The sequence below is a fragment of the Oryx dammah genome, unplaced genomic scaffold, assembly GCF_014754425.2.
Source record: "Oryx dammah isolate SB20612 unplaced genomic scaffold, SCBI_Odam_1.1 HiC_scaffold_8, whole genome shotgun sequence".
Lineage (NCBI taxonomy): Eukaryota > Metazoa > Chordata > Mammalia > Artiodactyla > Bovidae > Oryx > Oryx dammah.
In genome coordinates, this window is record NW_024070192.1 from 31,203,226 (window position 1) to 31,218,599 (window position 15,374).

The 15,374-nt window shown below is 46.7% G+C and overlaps 1 long non-coding RNA gene across 1 annotated transcript; it reads left to right on the plus strand.

Moving 5' to 3' along the window:
* The first annotated feature begins 3,486 nt into the window (after nucleotides 1–3,486).
* Nucleotides 3,487–10,519, plus strand: LOC120865965. Its single transcript, XR_005721570.1, has 3 exons — nucleotides 3,487–3,576; nucleotides 4,881–5,057; nucleotides 10,388–10,519. It is a non-coding gene; the product is annotated as an uncharacterized LOC120865965 (long non-coding RNA).
* Nucleotides 10,520–15,374: the final 4,855 nt, after the last annotated feature.

Here is a 15,374-nt window from a genome sequence, read left to right on the forward strand (position 1 = left end):
GGTAACTTTAAGGCTTTTCTAATAGATTTCAGAATGACATTATTTTATAACTTGGAAATGTGATTCTGAAGATTATCCGGAAACATAAAAGAAAAATGCAGGCAATTTTACTTAAAAGAGGAGCAGTGCAGAGACATGGCTAAACTGTTTACAAGAGACATGGCTAAACTGTTTACTCATCAGAAAAACCTGGTAATATCATAGGATAAAGAGCACCACAGGAGAGAACAGAAAGCCACAAAAAAGCATATGATGGAAGAAAATTTTCAGAAACTAGAGAAATGATGCATTAATTAGTAAATGTTACTGGAAAACTTGGTTATTACATACTCAAAGAATATTTAAAGACATGAACAATGCCTACAAAAAATATTTTGAAAAAAGGTAGATAAAAATTATTTATGAAGTATGAGTTTTATTTTCTAAATATGGACACATGTCCTTATATGTGTATATACTTATCAGAAATACTATAAGCATAGAATTAAATATTAATTATGGTTATCTCTAGGTTGTGAGGCTATGAATGAATTCGATCGCTATTTTTCTGTAGTGTTTTGTTTCAGTTTTCCAATACACAAAAATGATTTTTATAATCTGGGGAGGGGAGCTACACTGCCACTTAATCACTAATCCTCTATCATGAACGTCCCCCACACCTCTGCTCTGATAATGTTCAGATTCCACGGTGCTGCCATGGCTGATTCCAACCCTGGACTCCTCCCTGAGAACAGCCAGGAGCAGACCCTTCAGGGAGCTGCATAATCTTTGCAGTCTTGTTTTTAGCCACCTTTCCCATCAGCTGCTCTGCTCAAAAGGCCACCTAAACATCATTTATCATTATACCCAATTCAACACACAGTTCACCTACGCATAGCCCGGGCATTAGGGACTGTGGGTTACAATTCCAAAGGACATAGCTCCTGTCTCCAGGAGTGACACACACATATGGAAAGACCTGCCCAAAGTTCTATTCAATGTCACATCAACGCTGACAAAGGTCACCCCATTATCTACCTCACAACCGATAACCTCAACTTCTGGAGTGCCAGGGTGGCCAAATTTAGCAAACATTGCATGGGGCACCCTTAAACGATTATTCAAATTTATTCGAAATTCAAGTTTAACAGGGCCTCCTGTATTTTATCTGGCAACTTGCTCCATTCTCATATCTAATCAGCAAAGTCTAAATTCGAACCTAATCTCTTGCTTTTAGTCTAATTGCCGTCGGAACTGCTGCATTTGGGGTCTCGTTTGGTTTTGCAATTGTGTGTGTGTCTGAACATTTCAACGGGCTTGGCGCAGCTGAATTCTTGTTTTGCTTCTGCAGTGGCGTCAGGCATCACCTCTGGTTAATGGCCCTCCGTGAATTAGCTGAGTAACCTCAGGGGCCCTCAGAGCACTCAGATGGGAACGAGGTCAGGGGGAGCTCTGTGCTGTCCTGGGCCCTGTAGGTGGGCAGCACGCCTTCCTGCGTCTCCTGGAGAGCGCTTCACCCCCACCGCCGGGCTGTGACTCCCACAGAGAGCAGTGCTTTACCTGCAAAGACACCTTGTGGTCCATGTCCAACTCTGTGGGGTCCGGTCTGACAAGATGCTCAACACTGCCAAGAGCAGCAGCCCCCATCTGCTACCTGTACCCTCTGCCTAAAGTCCAGGAGTGGAATGAATAAAGTAACGCTTCCTATGGCATCCAGGTGGCTGCAAATGGCATTATTTCATCCCCTCACCTTTTTTAAATAGCTGAGTAGTATTCCATTGGGCTTCCCTGGTGGCTGGGTGGTAAAGAATCTGCCTGCAACACAGGAGACCCTGGGTTCAATCCCTGGGTGGGGAAGATCTCCTCGAGAAGGAAATGGCAACCCACCCCAGTATTCTTGTCTGGAGAATTCCATGGACAGAGGAGCCTGATGGGCTACAGTCCATGGGGTCGCAAAAGAGTCTAACAGTGACTAAACAAAAAGTATTCCATGGCATATCCGTACGACATTTTTTTTTTTTTAATGGAGTATAAAGCAGTGCTTTATGGTGCTGTGTCAGTTTCTGCTGTACAGCAAAGTGAATCAGCCACACGTACACGTATATCCCCTCCCGTTTGGATTTGCTTCCTATTTAATCATACAAAGTGAAGTATGTCAGAAAGAGAAAGACAGACACTTTTTGATATCACGCATATGTAGAATCTAAATGAACGTATCTACAGAACAGAAACAGACTCACAGAGAACAGCCTCATGGCTGCCAAGGGAGTAGGGGGGGAGGGAGAGGGCTGGACTGGGAGTCTGGGATTAACAGATGCAAACTATTACATATAGGATGGATAAACAGCAAGGTCCTAGAGTATAGCAAAAGGAACTATATTCAATATCCTATGATAAAACATAATAGAAAAGAATTTTTTAAAAAAAAAGAATGTATTAAAAAAAATTAAGAAATGTTTCCTATTGAGCAGGGATCTTGTTCCTGTGCTGGGCTTTGCCTCCCAGCATTCTCCTTTGTCCTCTGAGAGGCCGACCCTTATCCTAGTGATCTAAGATGAACTGCTTCAGGATGGGGGCCCTGAAGAGGCAGTTGGGGGGTCACCGTCTGGGAAGCCGCCACTTGAGTGGTGGACTCGATTCTGAGGAATGGCATTTCAGGTGTCTGTTGAATCTACAGCGCTGGTGGATCCCGTTCCAGGCAGCAGGATACAAACCGGGGAATCCACGCAGCTCCCGGCCCCACCCAGCCCGTGGCCAGCAGGAACGTCATTGTAAACTCCCAGATTTAACTGCTCCTGGGAGTGTGGCTTGCATACTGGCAGAAATCATTCACTCCCTTCCTAACGCTCAGGAAGCACGAGATCCCTTATGTATCAGATGACCTCAGTATTCAGAGAGGTCCGGAGGGCATGGAGGAAAAGCCACACCTCTTAAATTGTGCTGACTTTGTGCCCAGAGCAGGGACACACAGGGCACCGAGGTGGCAGAGGCTGTTTCATCATTCTCGTCCATTTCTCATCATCCGTCTCATGAACTGGAACCTGCCGGAAAGGGGCCAGCCCTCCCCTGTCTGTTGTTCTCTATAATGTCTGGTGTAGGGCATAGGTGGTGTAGGACAGATACAGGTATCTCCGAGCCTAGCAGGTGGGAGTCCAAAGGTGTTGTTTGTGCTTTGTCAAGTCCTTTGCCAGGGACAGCCTTGGCATCGGTTTGCTGGCTGCCTGGCTGGCATGCCGAGATTCTTGGCTGGGAAAGTAGCATTTCAGGGTCAACCAGGAGGACAGAGTGTAGAGATGGTGGTCTGGTGCCAAGCTGGCATGCAGGTTGAGTGCCTGGTCACCTGGAGCGATGCTCAGCCACCTGCCCATCAGTCTCTCTGTCCCCACCCCCTTCTTCCGGCAGTGGAGGGGTGCTTAAGCGTCTATTGCACCCCAGTAGACAGGGGTGGGCGGGCCTCAGACCCTGCTCTGTCTCAAAGCTGTTATCACTTCAGCATTCTAGCTCTATCAGGTAGGCACTGAGCCTGAGACGTGTGTGCTGTTTCCAGGACATGGGCGCCGGGGGACAAAGCAAGTGTGAGAGGCAGTGACGCTTCTGGTCAGCCCGGCTCCTCTGTCTGTCTGTCTGTCTGAAGTCAGGGCTGGTGAGCGGCAAGCTGAAGGGGTGTCCAGGCTGGGGAGGGTGGTGGGCAGGGTCTCGCTAGAATTTCATAAGCTGAGCTTTGAGAGAGATTCAGAAAACAGCCGAATAAAACCCCTGAACCTGTGGCAAGCCTTGTGTTCATTAAAAGAGGGTTGATTCTGCTCCTACAAAAACAAACAACTCCTCCAGGCTCGGGCTCTTTTGTGTTATTGTTAAATGCCAGGATACTGTGACTTTTTGAGAAAAGAATTATTTTAAGGCCAGCCCCAGGAGGTGTGGCTGACTTCAGCTGCAAACATAAATTTAAAATGACAGAGTCCTTAGATTTATGGTTTGGCTTTTTGCAGTTCTTTAAGATGTTGCATTTAATAAAAGTACTGGGGTCAGATTGGAGTTGTATGTACCTTGAAGCTGAGTTCAACTCCTCTGACATGATCTTACACTGAACAAACGGTAACACCCCTCTATTGTGTGGCTCAAAAAAAACGCTCACTATTTGAGGTTGACAACTCTTATCTTTCTCTATCTCTCTCATTCTCCGATTTAATGAGCATCTTCCTGTGTTGAAATCAGCCTTGCTGTCAGTCAGTCCCAGAGAAGCTCGTGAAGGGAGACAGATTCAAACAACTATGAGAAATGAAGTATTAAAAATGCAAGGCTGGAACCATGATTGGGGAACAATGGCAATTCTGGTCATTTACTGGTCTAAACAGTATTTTTAAACTCTCTTCTTTAAAATTATCAAGAAGAAGGATTATTTTATAAGTGATTACTGCCTCCCACTCAGCTAGCATATCTCTGGGTAGCTGGTAACGAATTATAGATAAGGGCTCCATGAAAGTCTCTGTTGGTAAAGTCTAAGCAAATTGTCTTCTGATGATGATGGTGGTGATGGGGATGCTGCTGCTGCTGCTGATACAGTTTATTGAAATCTCAGCATGTACCAGGGGTTTGTTCCAAGTGATTTATGACAATCAAACCATGAGAGACAGAGAGAGAGAGAGAGTGTGTGTGTGTGTGTGTATGCACCTGGCTGTGTCCAGCTCTGCGACCCCATGGACGGGCACCCACCAGGCTCCTCTGTCTGTGGGATTTCCCAGGCAAGAATACTGGAGTGAGTAGCCATTTCCTGCTCCATGGGATCTTCCCAACCCAAGGACTGAACCCACATCTCCTTCATTGGCAGGTGGATTCTTTACCAGTAGTGCCACCTGGAGTGACATAAACCATGAGTAACTATTATTATTTCCATTTTGCAGTTAAGGCAACTAATCAGAGGTCACATAACTAGCCCAAGGTCACATAACTAGCCCAAGGTCACATAACTGGTAAGTGATAGATTTGCTGTTTCGTTCAAGACTATTTGACTCCAGAGGATTCACTGTTGCCTACTACACTGTTAAAGAGGATGTTGACGGAAGAGGAGAATAGAAGAGGTAAATCATTTTCTCAGAGTTTCAAAAGTGGAATATGGCAGGTTTCTACACGATAAAGAAAATCTAAAGGTCATTGGGATTAAAAAGTCTCATTGAAGAGAACATGAGTAAACACTACTTGTTTTCAATTAGTATCAAGTAGTGTAGAAAGGAAGGGTTAAGGTTTCTTGTCATGGAAAAGGTGCTTACTTGTATCTAGGAACTTGTATTTTTATATCTCGCTCTAAATCTTCTAAAATGGAATGCCATGGTAACAGGAGTATTATGTTTTGCTGTTCAAATAAACTGCAAAGTTCTATTTTTGACAGAGAAAACAATTATTGAGAGCAAAATCAGGCTTATCTCTCTTTCTCACTGAAACACTCTTAGGGGATGTTCAGCCTTTGGTGCCCAAAGCTGTTGACTGTCGTGGTTAAGACTCGCTCTCGTTTTAGTTGGGATTCTGGCTCCAGTCATGGTGGTGCGACCTTGGCTAAGCTACTGAACATTCTTGTGTTTTGGTTTCAAAGGCTGTGAAATATGGAAAAGAATAATGAGACCTGTTGCACAGGTTGTTAGAAGACCTAATAGGTAAGGTGCCTAGAATGGGGCTTGGCAAGAAGGAAGGAGAGATGTTAAGTATCATTAACTTTCACTATTATTTATCACCTGGCGATAAATAATCTGACTTGAAGATACTTTCTGTCAGGGAAAAGCAATCACAATATTAAAAATCACACTTTGAAAATCTGTACTTCTTAATGTGATGGTAAATACGCCACGGGTCATGTTTTTTTGCCCAGGAACTTATGCCTGAGTGCTACAGAGGAGGCAGATTTAGGAACAGGGAGAAATGAGGATGAGAATACAGATTTGGAGAGAAACCAGACATGGTCTGCAAGTTGAAGACAGAACTTTTTCTGCCTGAAAACCACAACCTCCCAGTTCTGTTGCTTTTCTTCTAAGGTGGAAAACAGCTACTAATGCAGATTCCAGAGCACTGATGGGCCACCTTCACTGGGAACCAGCAGTTCAGGACCTTCATGAATTAGTTTCCTTTGTCCTTGTCCACATATTGCTCTATATTTTCCCTTTGTGAACCCCCTCTTTTCTCTGCTACCTAGAGAGACTGAACCACTAGGTTTGGGGGACAAGTACTTGCTCTCTGTAACAGACTGGCTAGGTGTTCACCTTTTCTCTTTCCTTCTGGGTACACAGAGAGGTGACTCATTTATATTTCTGGCTTGCCCTGCGGCTGGGTTCTTGAAGGTGGGTTTCTTGCGAACTATATTCTTCTCAAACTAGAAATTGCTCAATGATCTTTCTTTTCCTCCAGGGCTTCCAGCAGGACTCCCCATCATATGAGTGCACTGTAGATAGCCTAAGTGGCTTATACTGTGCAAGACATCTTTATGCTATGCTAAGTCACTTCAGTCGTGTCCGACTCTGTGCGACCCCATAGACGGCAGCCCACCAGGCTCCCCCATCCCTGGGATTCTCCAGGCAAGAACACTGGAGTAGGGTGAGATTTCCCTCTCCAATGCACCAAAGTGAAAAGTGAAAGTGAAGTCGCCCAATCGTGTCCAACCCTCAGTGACCCCATGGACTGCAGCCCACCAGGCTTCTCCGTCCATGGGATTTTCCAGGCAAGAGTACTGGAGTGGGGTGCCATTGCCTTCTCCAGCAAGACATCTTTACCATCTCCAAAAGATACACTTGAGAAAAGCAAGAAATCTTAATGCTAAAGGTCAGTTAGAATTCTGTTAAGATAGTCTTTAAAAAAAAAAAAAAACAAACACTGCACAGAGCTCCATGGAAGTAAGTAACTTAAGGGCTAGTAGGGGAGTTTGGTGGGAAGAAAGATACACATCAAACTGAGAACCAAAACAGTTCTGCTTTCATCTGTTTAAATAATGAGGGGAAGGGTTTAGATAATTGCTTGAAAATTCTTAAAATCTTTTTTTTTTAATTTTTTGACCTCGCCAATAGGCCTCTAGCATTCTAGTTCCCCGACCAGGGATTGAATCCATGTTCCCTGCATTTGAAGCTAAAAGTCTTAACTACTGGACCACCAGGGAAGTCCCTAGATAACTGTTTTTAAAAGTTTTTTTTTTCTTTTAAGAATTTGAGCCATTGCTTAAAAGAAAGAAAATCTTTCACAGGGGAGGGACCTACTGTGTGTCAGCTACTTTATATCCATTATTTTCAATAACTATTACCACACCCTTACCAGTAACGAGGGCTTCCCCGGTGGCTTAGCAGTAAAGAATCTGCCTGCCAACACAAGAGACACAGGTTTGATCCCTGGGTGATCCCCTGGAGAAGGAAATGTCAACCCACTGCAGTGTTCTTGCCTGGGAAATCCCATGGACAGAGGAGGCTGGTGCGCTCCAGTCCACAGGGTCACAAAGAGTCAGACACCACTGAGTGACTAAACAACAGCAACCAGTAATAACCATCTAGTTTACAGATGAAGAAATTGAGGTGTAGAGATTAAACATTTTGAAGGTCAGAACGCTATCAGCTAGAGCCAGAATCAGAATCCCTGGTTTATGTATCCTTGAATCCAAAACTTAAGGACCGAGTCTATTAATTCTTTCTTGTATGTATAATAAGCTTGTTTGTTTAAATGAATCACCCTGTGATGATGGTAACAACGATGAAAATGGTACGGTAAAAATAACTACTCTTTACTGATTTTCTTGTATTGTAACAGCATCATTTCCCCAATTTCCTTGGATATAAGAATTTCTGTGCTTGGCAAATACACAGATTCTCAGGTTCCAACCCACATCTGCACTATCAAAATTCTCAGGTGGGGGAATCTGGGAAGTTTGGGAATCACTGCACTAGGCTGGCTACATGCTATGTGCTCTCTATCCATTATCATATTTGATCCTGTAACAATTGCACAAGGGTTATTATTTAGCCTATCAAACAGATGAGAAACCTAAGGCAGAGAGAAGTTAAGTGCATCGTTCCCGCTGGTAGCTGTGAAAGTGAGTGAAAGTCGCTTGGTCGTGTCTGATTCTTTGCAAGCCCATGGACTGTAGCCTAACTGGCTCAGGCTCTGGCTGTGAAATTTTCCAGGCAAGAATACTGGAGTGGGTAGTCATTCCCACTCTGCAGGGGATCTTCTCAACCCAGGGATCAAACCTGGGTCTCCTGCATTGCAGGCTGGTTCCTTACCATCTGAGCTTCCAGGGAAGCTGAAGCTGTAGCAAGAGCCATCTGGGGTGTATTCTAGGTCTGAGGTTACACCCCAATAAAAGGGGTTAACTGGCTTCCAGGGGAACTGACATGAGATTCCCTATTGCTTGGAGCCTGTACAGGACAGAGAACATTCCAGCTTGGCCCTCTGTCCCATCCTTCCTGGTTCCTGAAGGATCCATTCCTAAGCTTCTTCTTCTTCTCCAGCATCTCAAGTTTCGCTCTCTCCACTGGCTTCTTCCTCTTGAGTCATAAGACCAAGATTTAAAGAGCTTGCCCTTTAGGAGGAGAGAAGTGACTTGTAAATACAAGATTGTCTTAAGTGCCACTGAAGGTGAGCAAATGGGCTTGGCAGCACTAGTGCTGAAGAACCGGCTGCAAGTGAAAGAGACGTAAGAGATGCGGATTCAATCCCTGGGTCAGGAAGATCTCCTGGAGGAGGAAATGGCAACACACTCCAGTATTCTTGCCTGGAGAGTCCCATGGACAGAGGGGCCTGGAGGGCTACAGTCCATAGGGTCTCAAAGAGCCAGACACGACTGAAGCAACATAGCACCCATGCACGAAGGTGAGCAAAGACAAAAGGGACCACGAGACTCTGGAAGAGAGACATAAGTCCTACTCTGGAATATTCGAGATGGTGTGGTATGGACCCATTCCCATGGGCCAGTTCTAGGATATGGGTAGGTTTTCCACCCACTGGCAGCAATGGGATGAGGTCACCAAGAAAATATTCTGCCCTCTTCTTTGCAAGCTGGGGCTCTGGAACTTAGACCGAGGAAGGGAAATAAATCTCAGCCCTAGAGATGGGCTAGTTGTCTCTGTCATCTGTTTCAAAATAGGACAGAATTACAACCAGCTGGTCGTGACTTTCCACCCTGACCTCTGCAGGAGGGACTGTGAATCCACTAGAAAGTCCTCTGCTTGTTCAGGGCACCAGCCTGCATCTCCCTCTTGGGGTGACGTGGTCGCTGTGGGGCTTTCTGCTTTTATTTTTAATTTTGTTAGTAACCGCAAGCCTCACTGTTCCGGTATTTTGAATACAACATTTTGTAAGTTGAAAATAGAAGGAGAGGACAGAATGTGCAACATTTTCTAGTTCATTGTTCCATGTCCATTAAAAAAAAAAAAAAACCTCTAAAAAGGAAAATTCTACGCTCTCCAAGGTGGCAGCTTTAATGGCACTGTTCTCTCTGTAATTTACAGTGAAGGGTAAAAAATGAAGCTCCTTTAGGCCTCTCATATCGACACAGACCAGGGTAGCCTTGCCCATCCTCACCACTGCTGACATTCTAACAGTTCATAGCTCTTAGATACGACGGACCACCACCGTGTGCTGGCCGCCACTTGCTGTGGGCTGAATGGTTCACCACATCCCCACACTTCAAAAAAGACAGGTTGAGCTGCTAACCCGCAGTAGCTGGGGACATGATTTTATTCAGAAATAGGGTCTTTGCAGATTTCATCAAGTCCAGAAGAGGCTGTCCAGAGTGGGCCCTGATCTAACAGGAAGATGGCCTTGTGATACCACCGAGACACAGGGAAAAGCCACGTGGAGATGGAGGCAGAGACTGGAGTCAAGCATTTACAAGTGGAGGACACCAAGAACCACTGGGGTCACTGGGGGTTAGGAGAAAGGCCTGGACCAGACTCTCCCCCAGGCCCCCCAGAGGGAATCAATGCTGCCGATGCTCTGATTTTGGACTCCTGGCCTCCAGAACTCTGAGAATAATTTTCTTTTAAGTCACTCAGTTTGTGGTCCTTTGTAACAGCCACTCTCCAGGACATAATACGCCATCTCAACTGAGAACTGTCCACAAAAGAATTGTGTGTAATGTTACATATAAAAACAAAAACGCTGAACCTGACAACTGTTCTAAGTATGAAAATGGTGATCATGTGAGAGTGTGTGACCTTATAGAGTGGTTGCTACGCCACCTGGATGGAGAAAAATAAGGTTTATCAGAGAGAAGTTTGTTTCATCTTCAGAAGGAATCTCAGAGATAGATGGTCGAATCCATGAGAGAGGGAACTATGTCCTTCAGGGCAGAATCAGCCCAAGGTCCATCACTGCACAGAATGGTTTGTATATTTTTAAATCACTCTTAATGTGGGTCTATCTCTCTTTCCTTTCCATCCAGCAGAGGCCTCCTGATGGATTGGGAACCACCAGATGGAAGGAGTTTTGGTCCCCAAAAGACTTTGTGGTGTATGCCCCCTGACCCTCAACTCACATTTTACTGCGACATCGCACTTTCAGTTGTGTGCAAGTCTTTGTGACCCCATGGACTGTAGCCCACCAGGCTCCTCTGTCCATGGGATTCTCCAGGCAAGAATACTGGAGTGGGTTGCCATTTCCTTTTCCAGGGGATCTTCCCGACCCAGTGGCAGGCAGGTTCTTTACTGCTAGCGACCCTGAGAAATAGCTCCTAACTGTGTTCAGCCACTGAGATGTTCTGTGTTGTGACTGTTGCCCAATCCCAACAAATACTTTTATTCTCCATGTGAGTCTGACCCTACTTCTACTCTAACCCTAATAAAAGCATTAACTTTTATTCTTTTATTAACTCTAATAAAAGAAAATGCAATACAGACCACATGTGGCCCAGGAAGCTTAAGCTACTTCCTATCTTGCTCTTTACAGCAAGCTTGCCAATCCTTGATCTACTCCAGTGATTTATAGTATCATGATTGTTTTTTAGTGTGGAGCATTTATGTTTATTAAAAGTAAAACATAGACACAAAGGCTGTGAATGAAGCAGGCATTGAAGCAGCTCAGTGAAGTTGCGCTCTCCTACCACTGAGCTGATGGGGCCTAAGTGTGAAAGTGAAAGTGTTAGTCGCTCAGTTGTGTCCGACTCTTTGCGACCCCATGGAGAGTAGCCTGTCAGGCTCCTCTGTCCTTGGAATTCTCCAGGTAACAATACAGATTGGGTTGCCATTCCCTTCTCCAGGGGATCTTCCCGAGACAGGGATCAAACCTGGGTCTCCTGCGTTGCAGATGGATCCATTACTGGCTGAGCCTCCAGGGAAGCTCTGAAGGAACCCAGGGTTCCTCTAAATGATCACTACACTGACACAGGCAACGAGCGATCAGGCCCTCAGTGTCTCAGCAGTCCCGAACCCGACCCTTCACACACATTCTGGAATTTAATTTTCCAAATAATCACAGAAGTGCATTATCAACATCCCCATCGTTATGAGTGAGGGAAGTGAAGCTTTGAAAAACTAAATACATTAACTGTCCTATATTTAGAGTTACAAGAACACTGGAGTGGGTAGTCACTCCCTGCTTTGGAGGATCTTCCCTTCCCAGGATCAAACCCATCTGGGTCTCCTGCATTACAGGCAGAGTCTTTACTATCTGAGCCACCAGGGAAGCCCATATTTACATCTAGTGAAGAAAGCTGAGTGCCGAAGAATTGTTGCTTTTGAACTGTGGTGTTGGAGAAGACTCTTGAGAGTCCCTTGGACTGCAAGGAGATCCAACCAGTCCATTCTGAAGGAGATCAGTCCTGGGATTTCTGTGGAAGCAATGATGCTAAAGCTGAAACTCCAATACTTTGGCCACCTCATACGAAGAGTTGACTCATTGGAAAAGACTCTGATGCTGGGAGGGACTGGGGCAGGAGGAGAAGGGGACGACAGAGGATGAGATGGCTGGATGGCATCACCGACTCAATGGACGTGAGTCTGAGTGAACTCCGGGAGTTGGTGATGGACAGGGAGGCCTGGCGTGCTGCGATTCATGGGGTTGCAGAGTCGGACACGACTGAGCGACTGAACTGAGCTGAACTGAATGACAAAGACAGGATTCACATTAACACCCTTCTGGCTCCAAACCTCCCCACTTTTAACAGTGTCGCATTGCTCTCCCCAAGTGCAGCTGCTGTCTAGGGCTCTCCCACCTTCTGGGGGTGGGGGTGGGTGGCCGTACCCAGGTCTAGAGAGGTAAAGGGTGTGTCCATGGCCAGAGGCTCACTGGCCATGTGACTGGATCTCCAGTCCAGGTCTCCTGACTTCTGACTTGCAGTCCTGTCGTCCTGACCTGACTGGCCCGGGGATGCAGGGATGGGCAGGTGGGAGGGTCGAGGTCCCCACCTTCTCATTCTCATCAGTTTGGTGGGCTGCAGAACAAGATTATGTAGAAGGTGCTTGCCAGACCGTTGGGTCTTCCTCGGTTTCCTGTCTGGTTCTGGCTCACACAAGTAGCACCTCCCTCAGCAAAGCCCTTGCACAACTCACATCTCCGGGGGTGGGGGCGAGGTTGGGGGGATGGGGCACAGGGCAAGTTCTGATCACCAGCAGCTGCCAGTAAGGTCAGCAGAGCAGCACCACCACCCCCCACCCCCGCGCGGACGTGGCCAGGCTTCCTCCAACTTCATGCCTCCCCCTCCCCCTCTGTCTCTTTCATGTCCCCTGCCCTGAAAGCACAGATCTGTCGTCTGATACCAACTCTTGCTCCCTGAGAATCTGCCTCTCCACGCCAGCACCTCAGCACAGGCTTGACTGACATCAGCCGATTCCTTCTGAACCCAGCCCGGAGGACTGCCCAGGTTTTACCCCAAGGCTACATTTCCAAGACTCTCGCCACCCCCACCCCACCTCCGGGGAGCAGCAGCCCCTTCCTCCCCTGTGAACAGGGACTTGTATTGATGCATTGACTCCAATGGCTTTAAGAGACAAGCAGTCAGTAACACTGTAATAATAACAGAATTATTTCATGAGTGAGGCATACACAGAGTCCCTTGTAAGGCAGGTGCTATTATAATCTCTGTTTTGTAGATGCGGTAATGTGTTCAAGGACAGAGAGCCAGGAAACCGTGGAGTCAGACTCTGACTTCCACAGCCTGTGTTCTTATCGCTTCTCTAATGTACCTGGAGTCAAGACAGCGGTCACCTTTGTGGATGCCAGGCCTGCCTCTCGGTGCCTTGTCATTGTGCTCGGGAATCACTGAGAGGCGTGTGCTCACATATTTGCCATGGCATTCCCTGTGTTTTCTCCCCACTGGGCAGCTCGGCCATCTGTCTTCACTGCTCCAGGGAAGGGAAAACCAGCAACATAGAGATAACGTAAGAGTCATATTTTTAGCTTTCGAGTCTCAAATCCCAGGCTTTCAGCATAAACCAGATTGGGAAATTTACATGGATGGCTGAGAAACTCTTAATCTGGGCCTGATAAGACTTTTCAGATTTGGGAGCTGGAGGAGCTGGGAAGCTGATCTGATGGTGGGGTCTCTGGGAAGGAGTCCCGGGGGCCTCCCACCACTCTGCAGCCCAGCATTCCCCAGGAAGGGTGAGATGTAGCAGTCAGACAGTCTTGGAGATGGCAAATCAGAAGCCTGGCCTCCCTTGGATCTGTCTGAGGACACCCTCATTTGACTGAGGTTACCTCACCATGACTAAGAAATACTGGGGCTCAGAAGAGAAATTAAGTACATTTATAAAAACAAAGAACAATACGGACCACTGCACTTCTTACGTAGCTGAACCTGGGGCCCCGCGGACCCACCATGGGTTCAAGATCTTGCTCTAGGGACTTCTCTGGCGGCCCAGCGGTTAGGGCACCACACTGCCAATGCGGGGAGTGCAGCTGTGACCCCTGCTTGGGGAATTAAGACCCCACGCCACTGCCGCTGCTGAGTTGCTCCAGTCGTGTCCAACTCTGTGCGACCCCACAGACGGCAGCCCACCAGGCTCCCCCTCCCTGGGATTCTCCAGGCAAGAACACTGGAGTGGGCTGCCATTTCCTTCTCCAATGCATGCAAGTGAAAAGTGAAAGTGAAGTCGCTCAGTCGTGTCCGACCCTCAGTGATCCCGTGGACTGCAGCCTACCAGGCTCCTCCGTCCATGGGATTTTCCAGGCAAGAGTACTGGACACACGTGCAACCAAAACAACAAAAAAGAAAAAGATCTCACTCTTCTGCACTGATGCTACAGAATTCATCTTTATTCTCCCCATAGGATAGGTTCTTCCCTAGTGCCTCAGATAGTAAAGAATCTGCCTGTGATGCAGGGGACCCAGGTTCAATCCCTGAGTTGGGAAGATCACCTGGAGAAGGGCATGGCAACCCACTCCAGTATTCTTGCCTGAAGAATCCCATGGACCAAGGAGCCCGGGGGGCTATAGTCCATGAGGTCGCAAAGAGTTGGACACGACTGAGCAATTACCACTTTCATAGTATAGCATTTGATTACAGAGTGCAAACATTACTTCTCTGGGGAGACACAGATAATAAGTAGAGGAAAACAACAGAGCAGGAAAAAAGTGGAAAATAAACCATGAAGGAAAAAGAAAATCGAAGGAACAGTCAGAGGCAGATAGAGACTGCTTAGCAGAGTCTCAAAGGTACAACCATCCCAGAAAGAGCATTCGCCTTCATCCCCCAGTCCGAGTGAGTGCTCCGCCAGGATATACTTACATTTTATTTGGTAGACTAGTCATTCCCTCCGTCCTTTTCCCCGAAGCTGTAGCTTGGGGTCGGACATTGTGAAAACAGAGCCAGCCTCCACGAAGGAGGTATTTCAACTGTGTCGTTTCAGTGGGAAAAAAAAAATGGCGTGTGGATCAGAGTTCTATCTTGGAAATTATGCTTTGTGACAAATATGTTACGAATGACTCCCCCCGTAACCCGCGCCAGTGTGTAGGCTAACACAGCATTCAATTATTTTAACCTGCCATGAACTCGCCTGTGATAAATCATGGGAAACTGCAGAGAAGGCTTCGGTCACTGCACTGCTTCACTCGCTCGAGTCATTCACGGCTCTAAAAATACAGTTTCTATCATCAGATTCCTGGGATTCCTGCAGTGCTTACATTCTGATTTAAGTGGCATTAAAGCCGGGGTGATTAAGCAGAGAAGTCCAAGGCTACCAACCAACACAACGTCCCCTGGGTTTCAGCTGTATATCGGTGGAGCACACGGTTTAGCCGACACGCAGCTGGAGTGCAGTCAGAGCCTGGCCTGTGGGTTTGGGAAGAGGCTGGGGGTTCTCAGCCTGAAAAAGGACCTGTTGGTGAAAGTGTGGACAAGGCTTTTGGTGGAACCATTCTAGAGTGTAAGGGGATCAGATCATGTCAAGTCCAATTTGGAACATGTTTGGAAGTGATGGGGGGTTGACCATTCA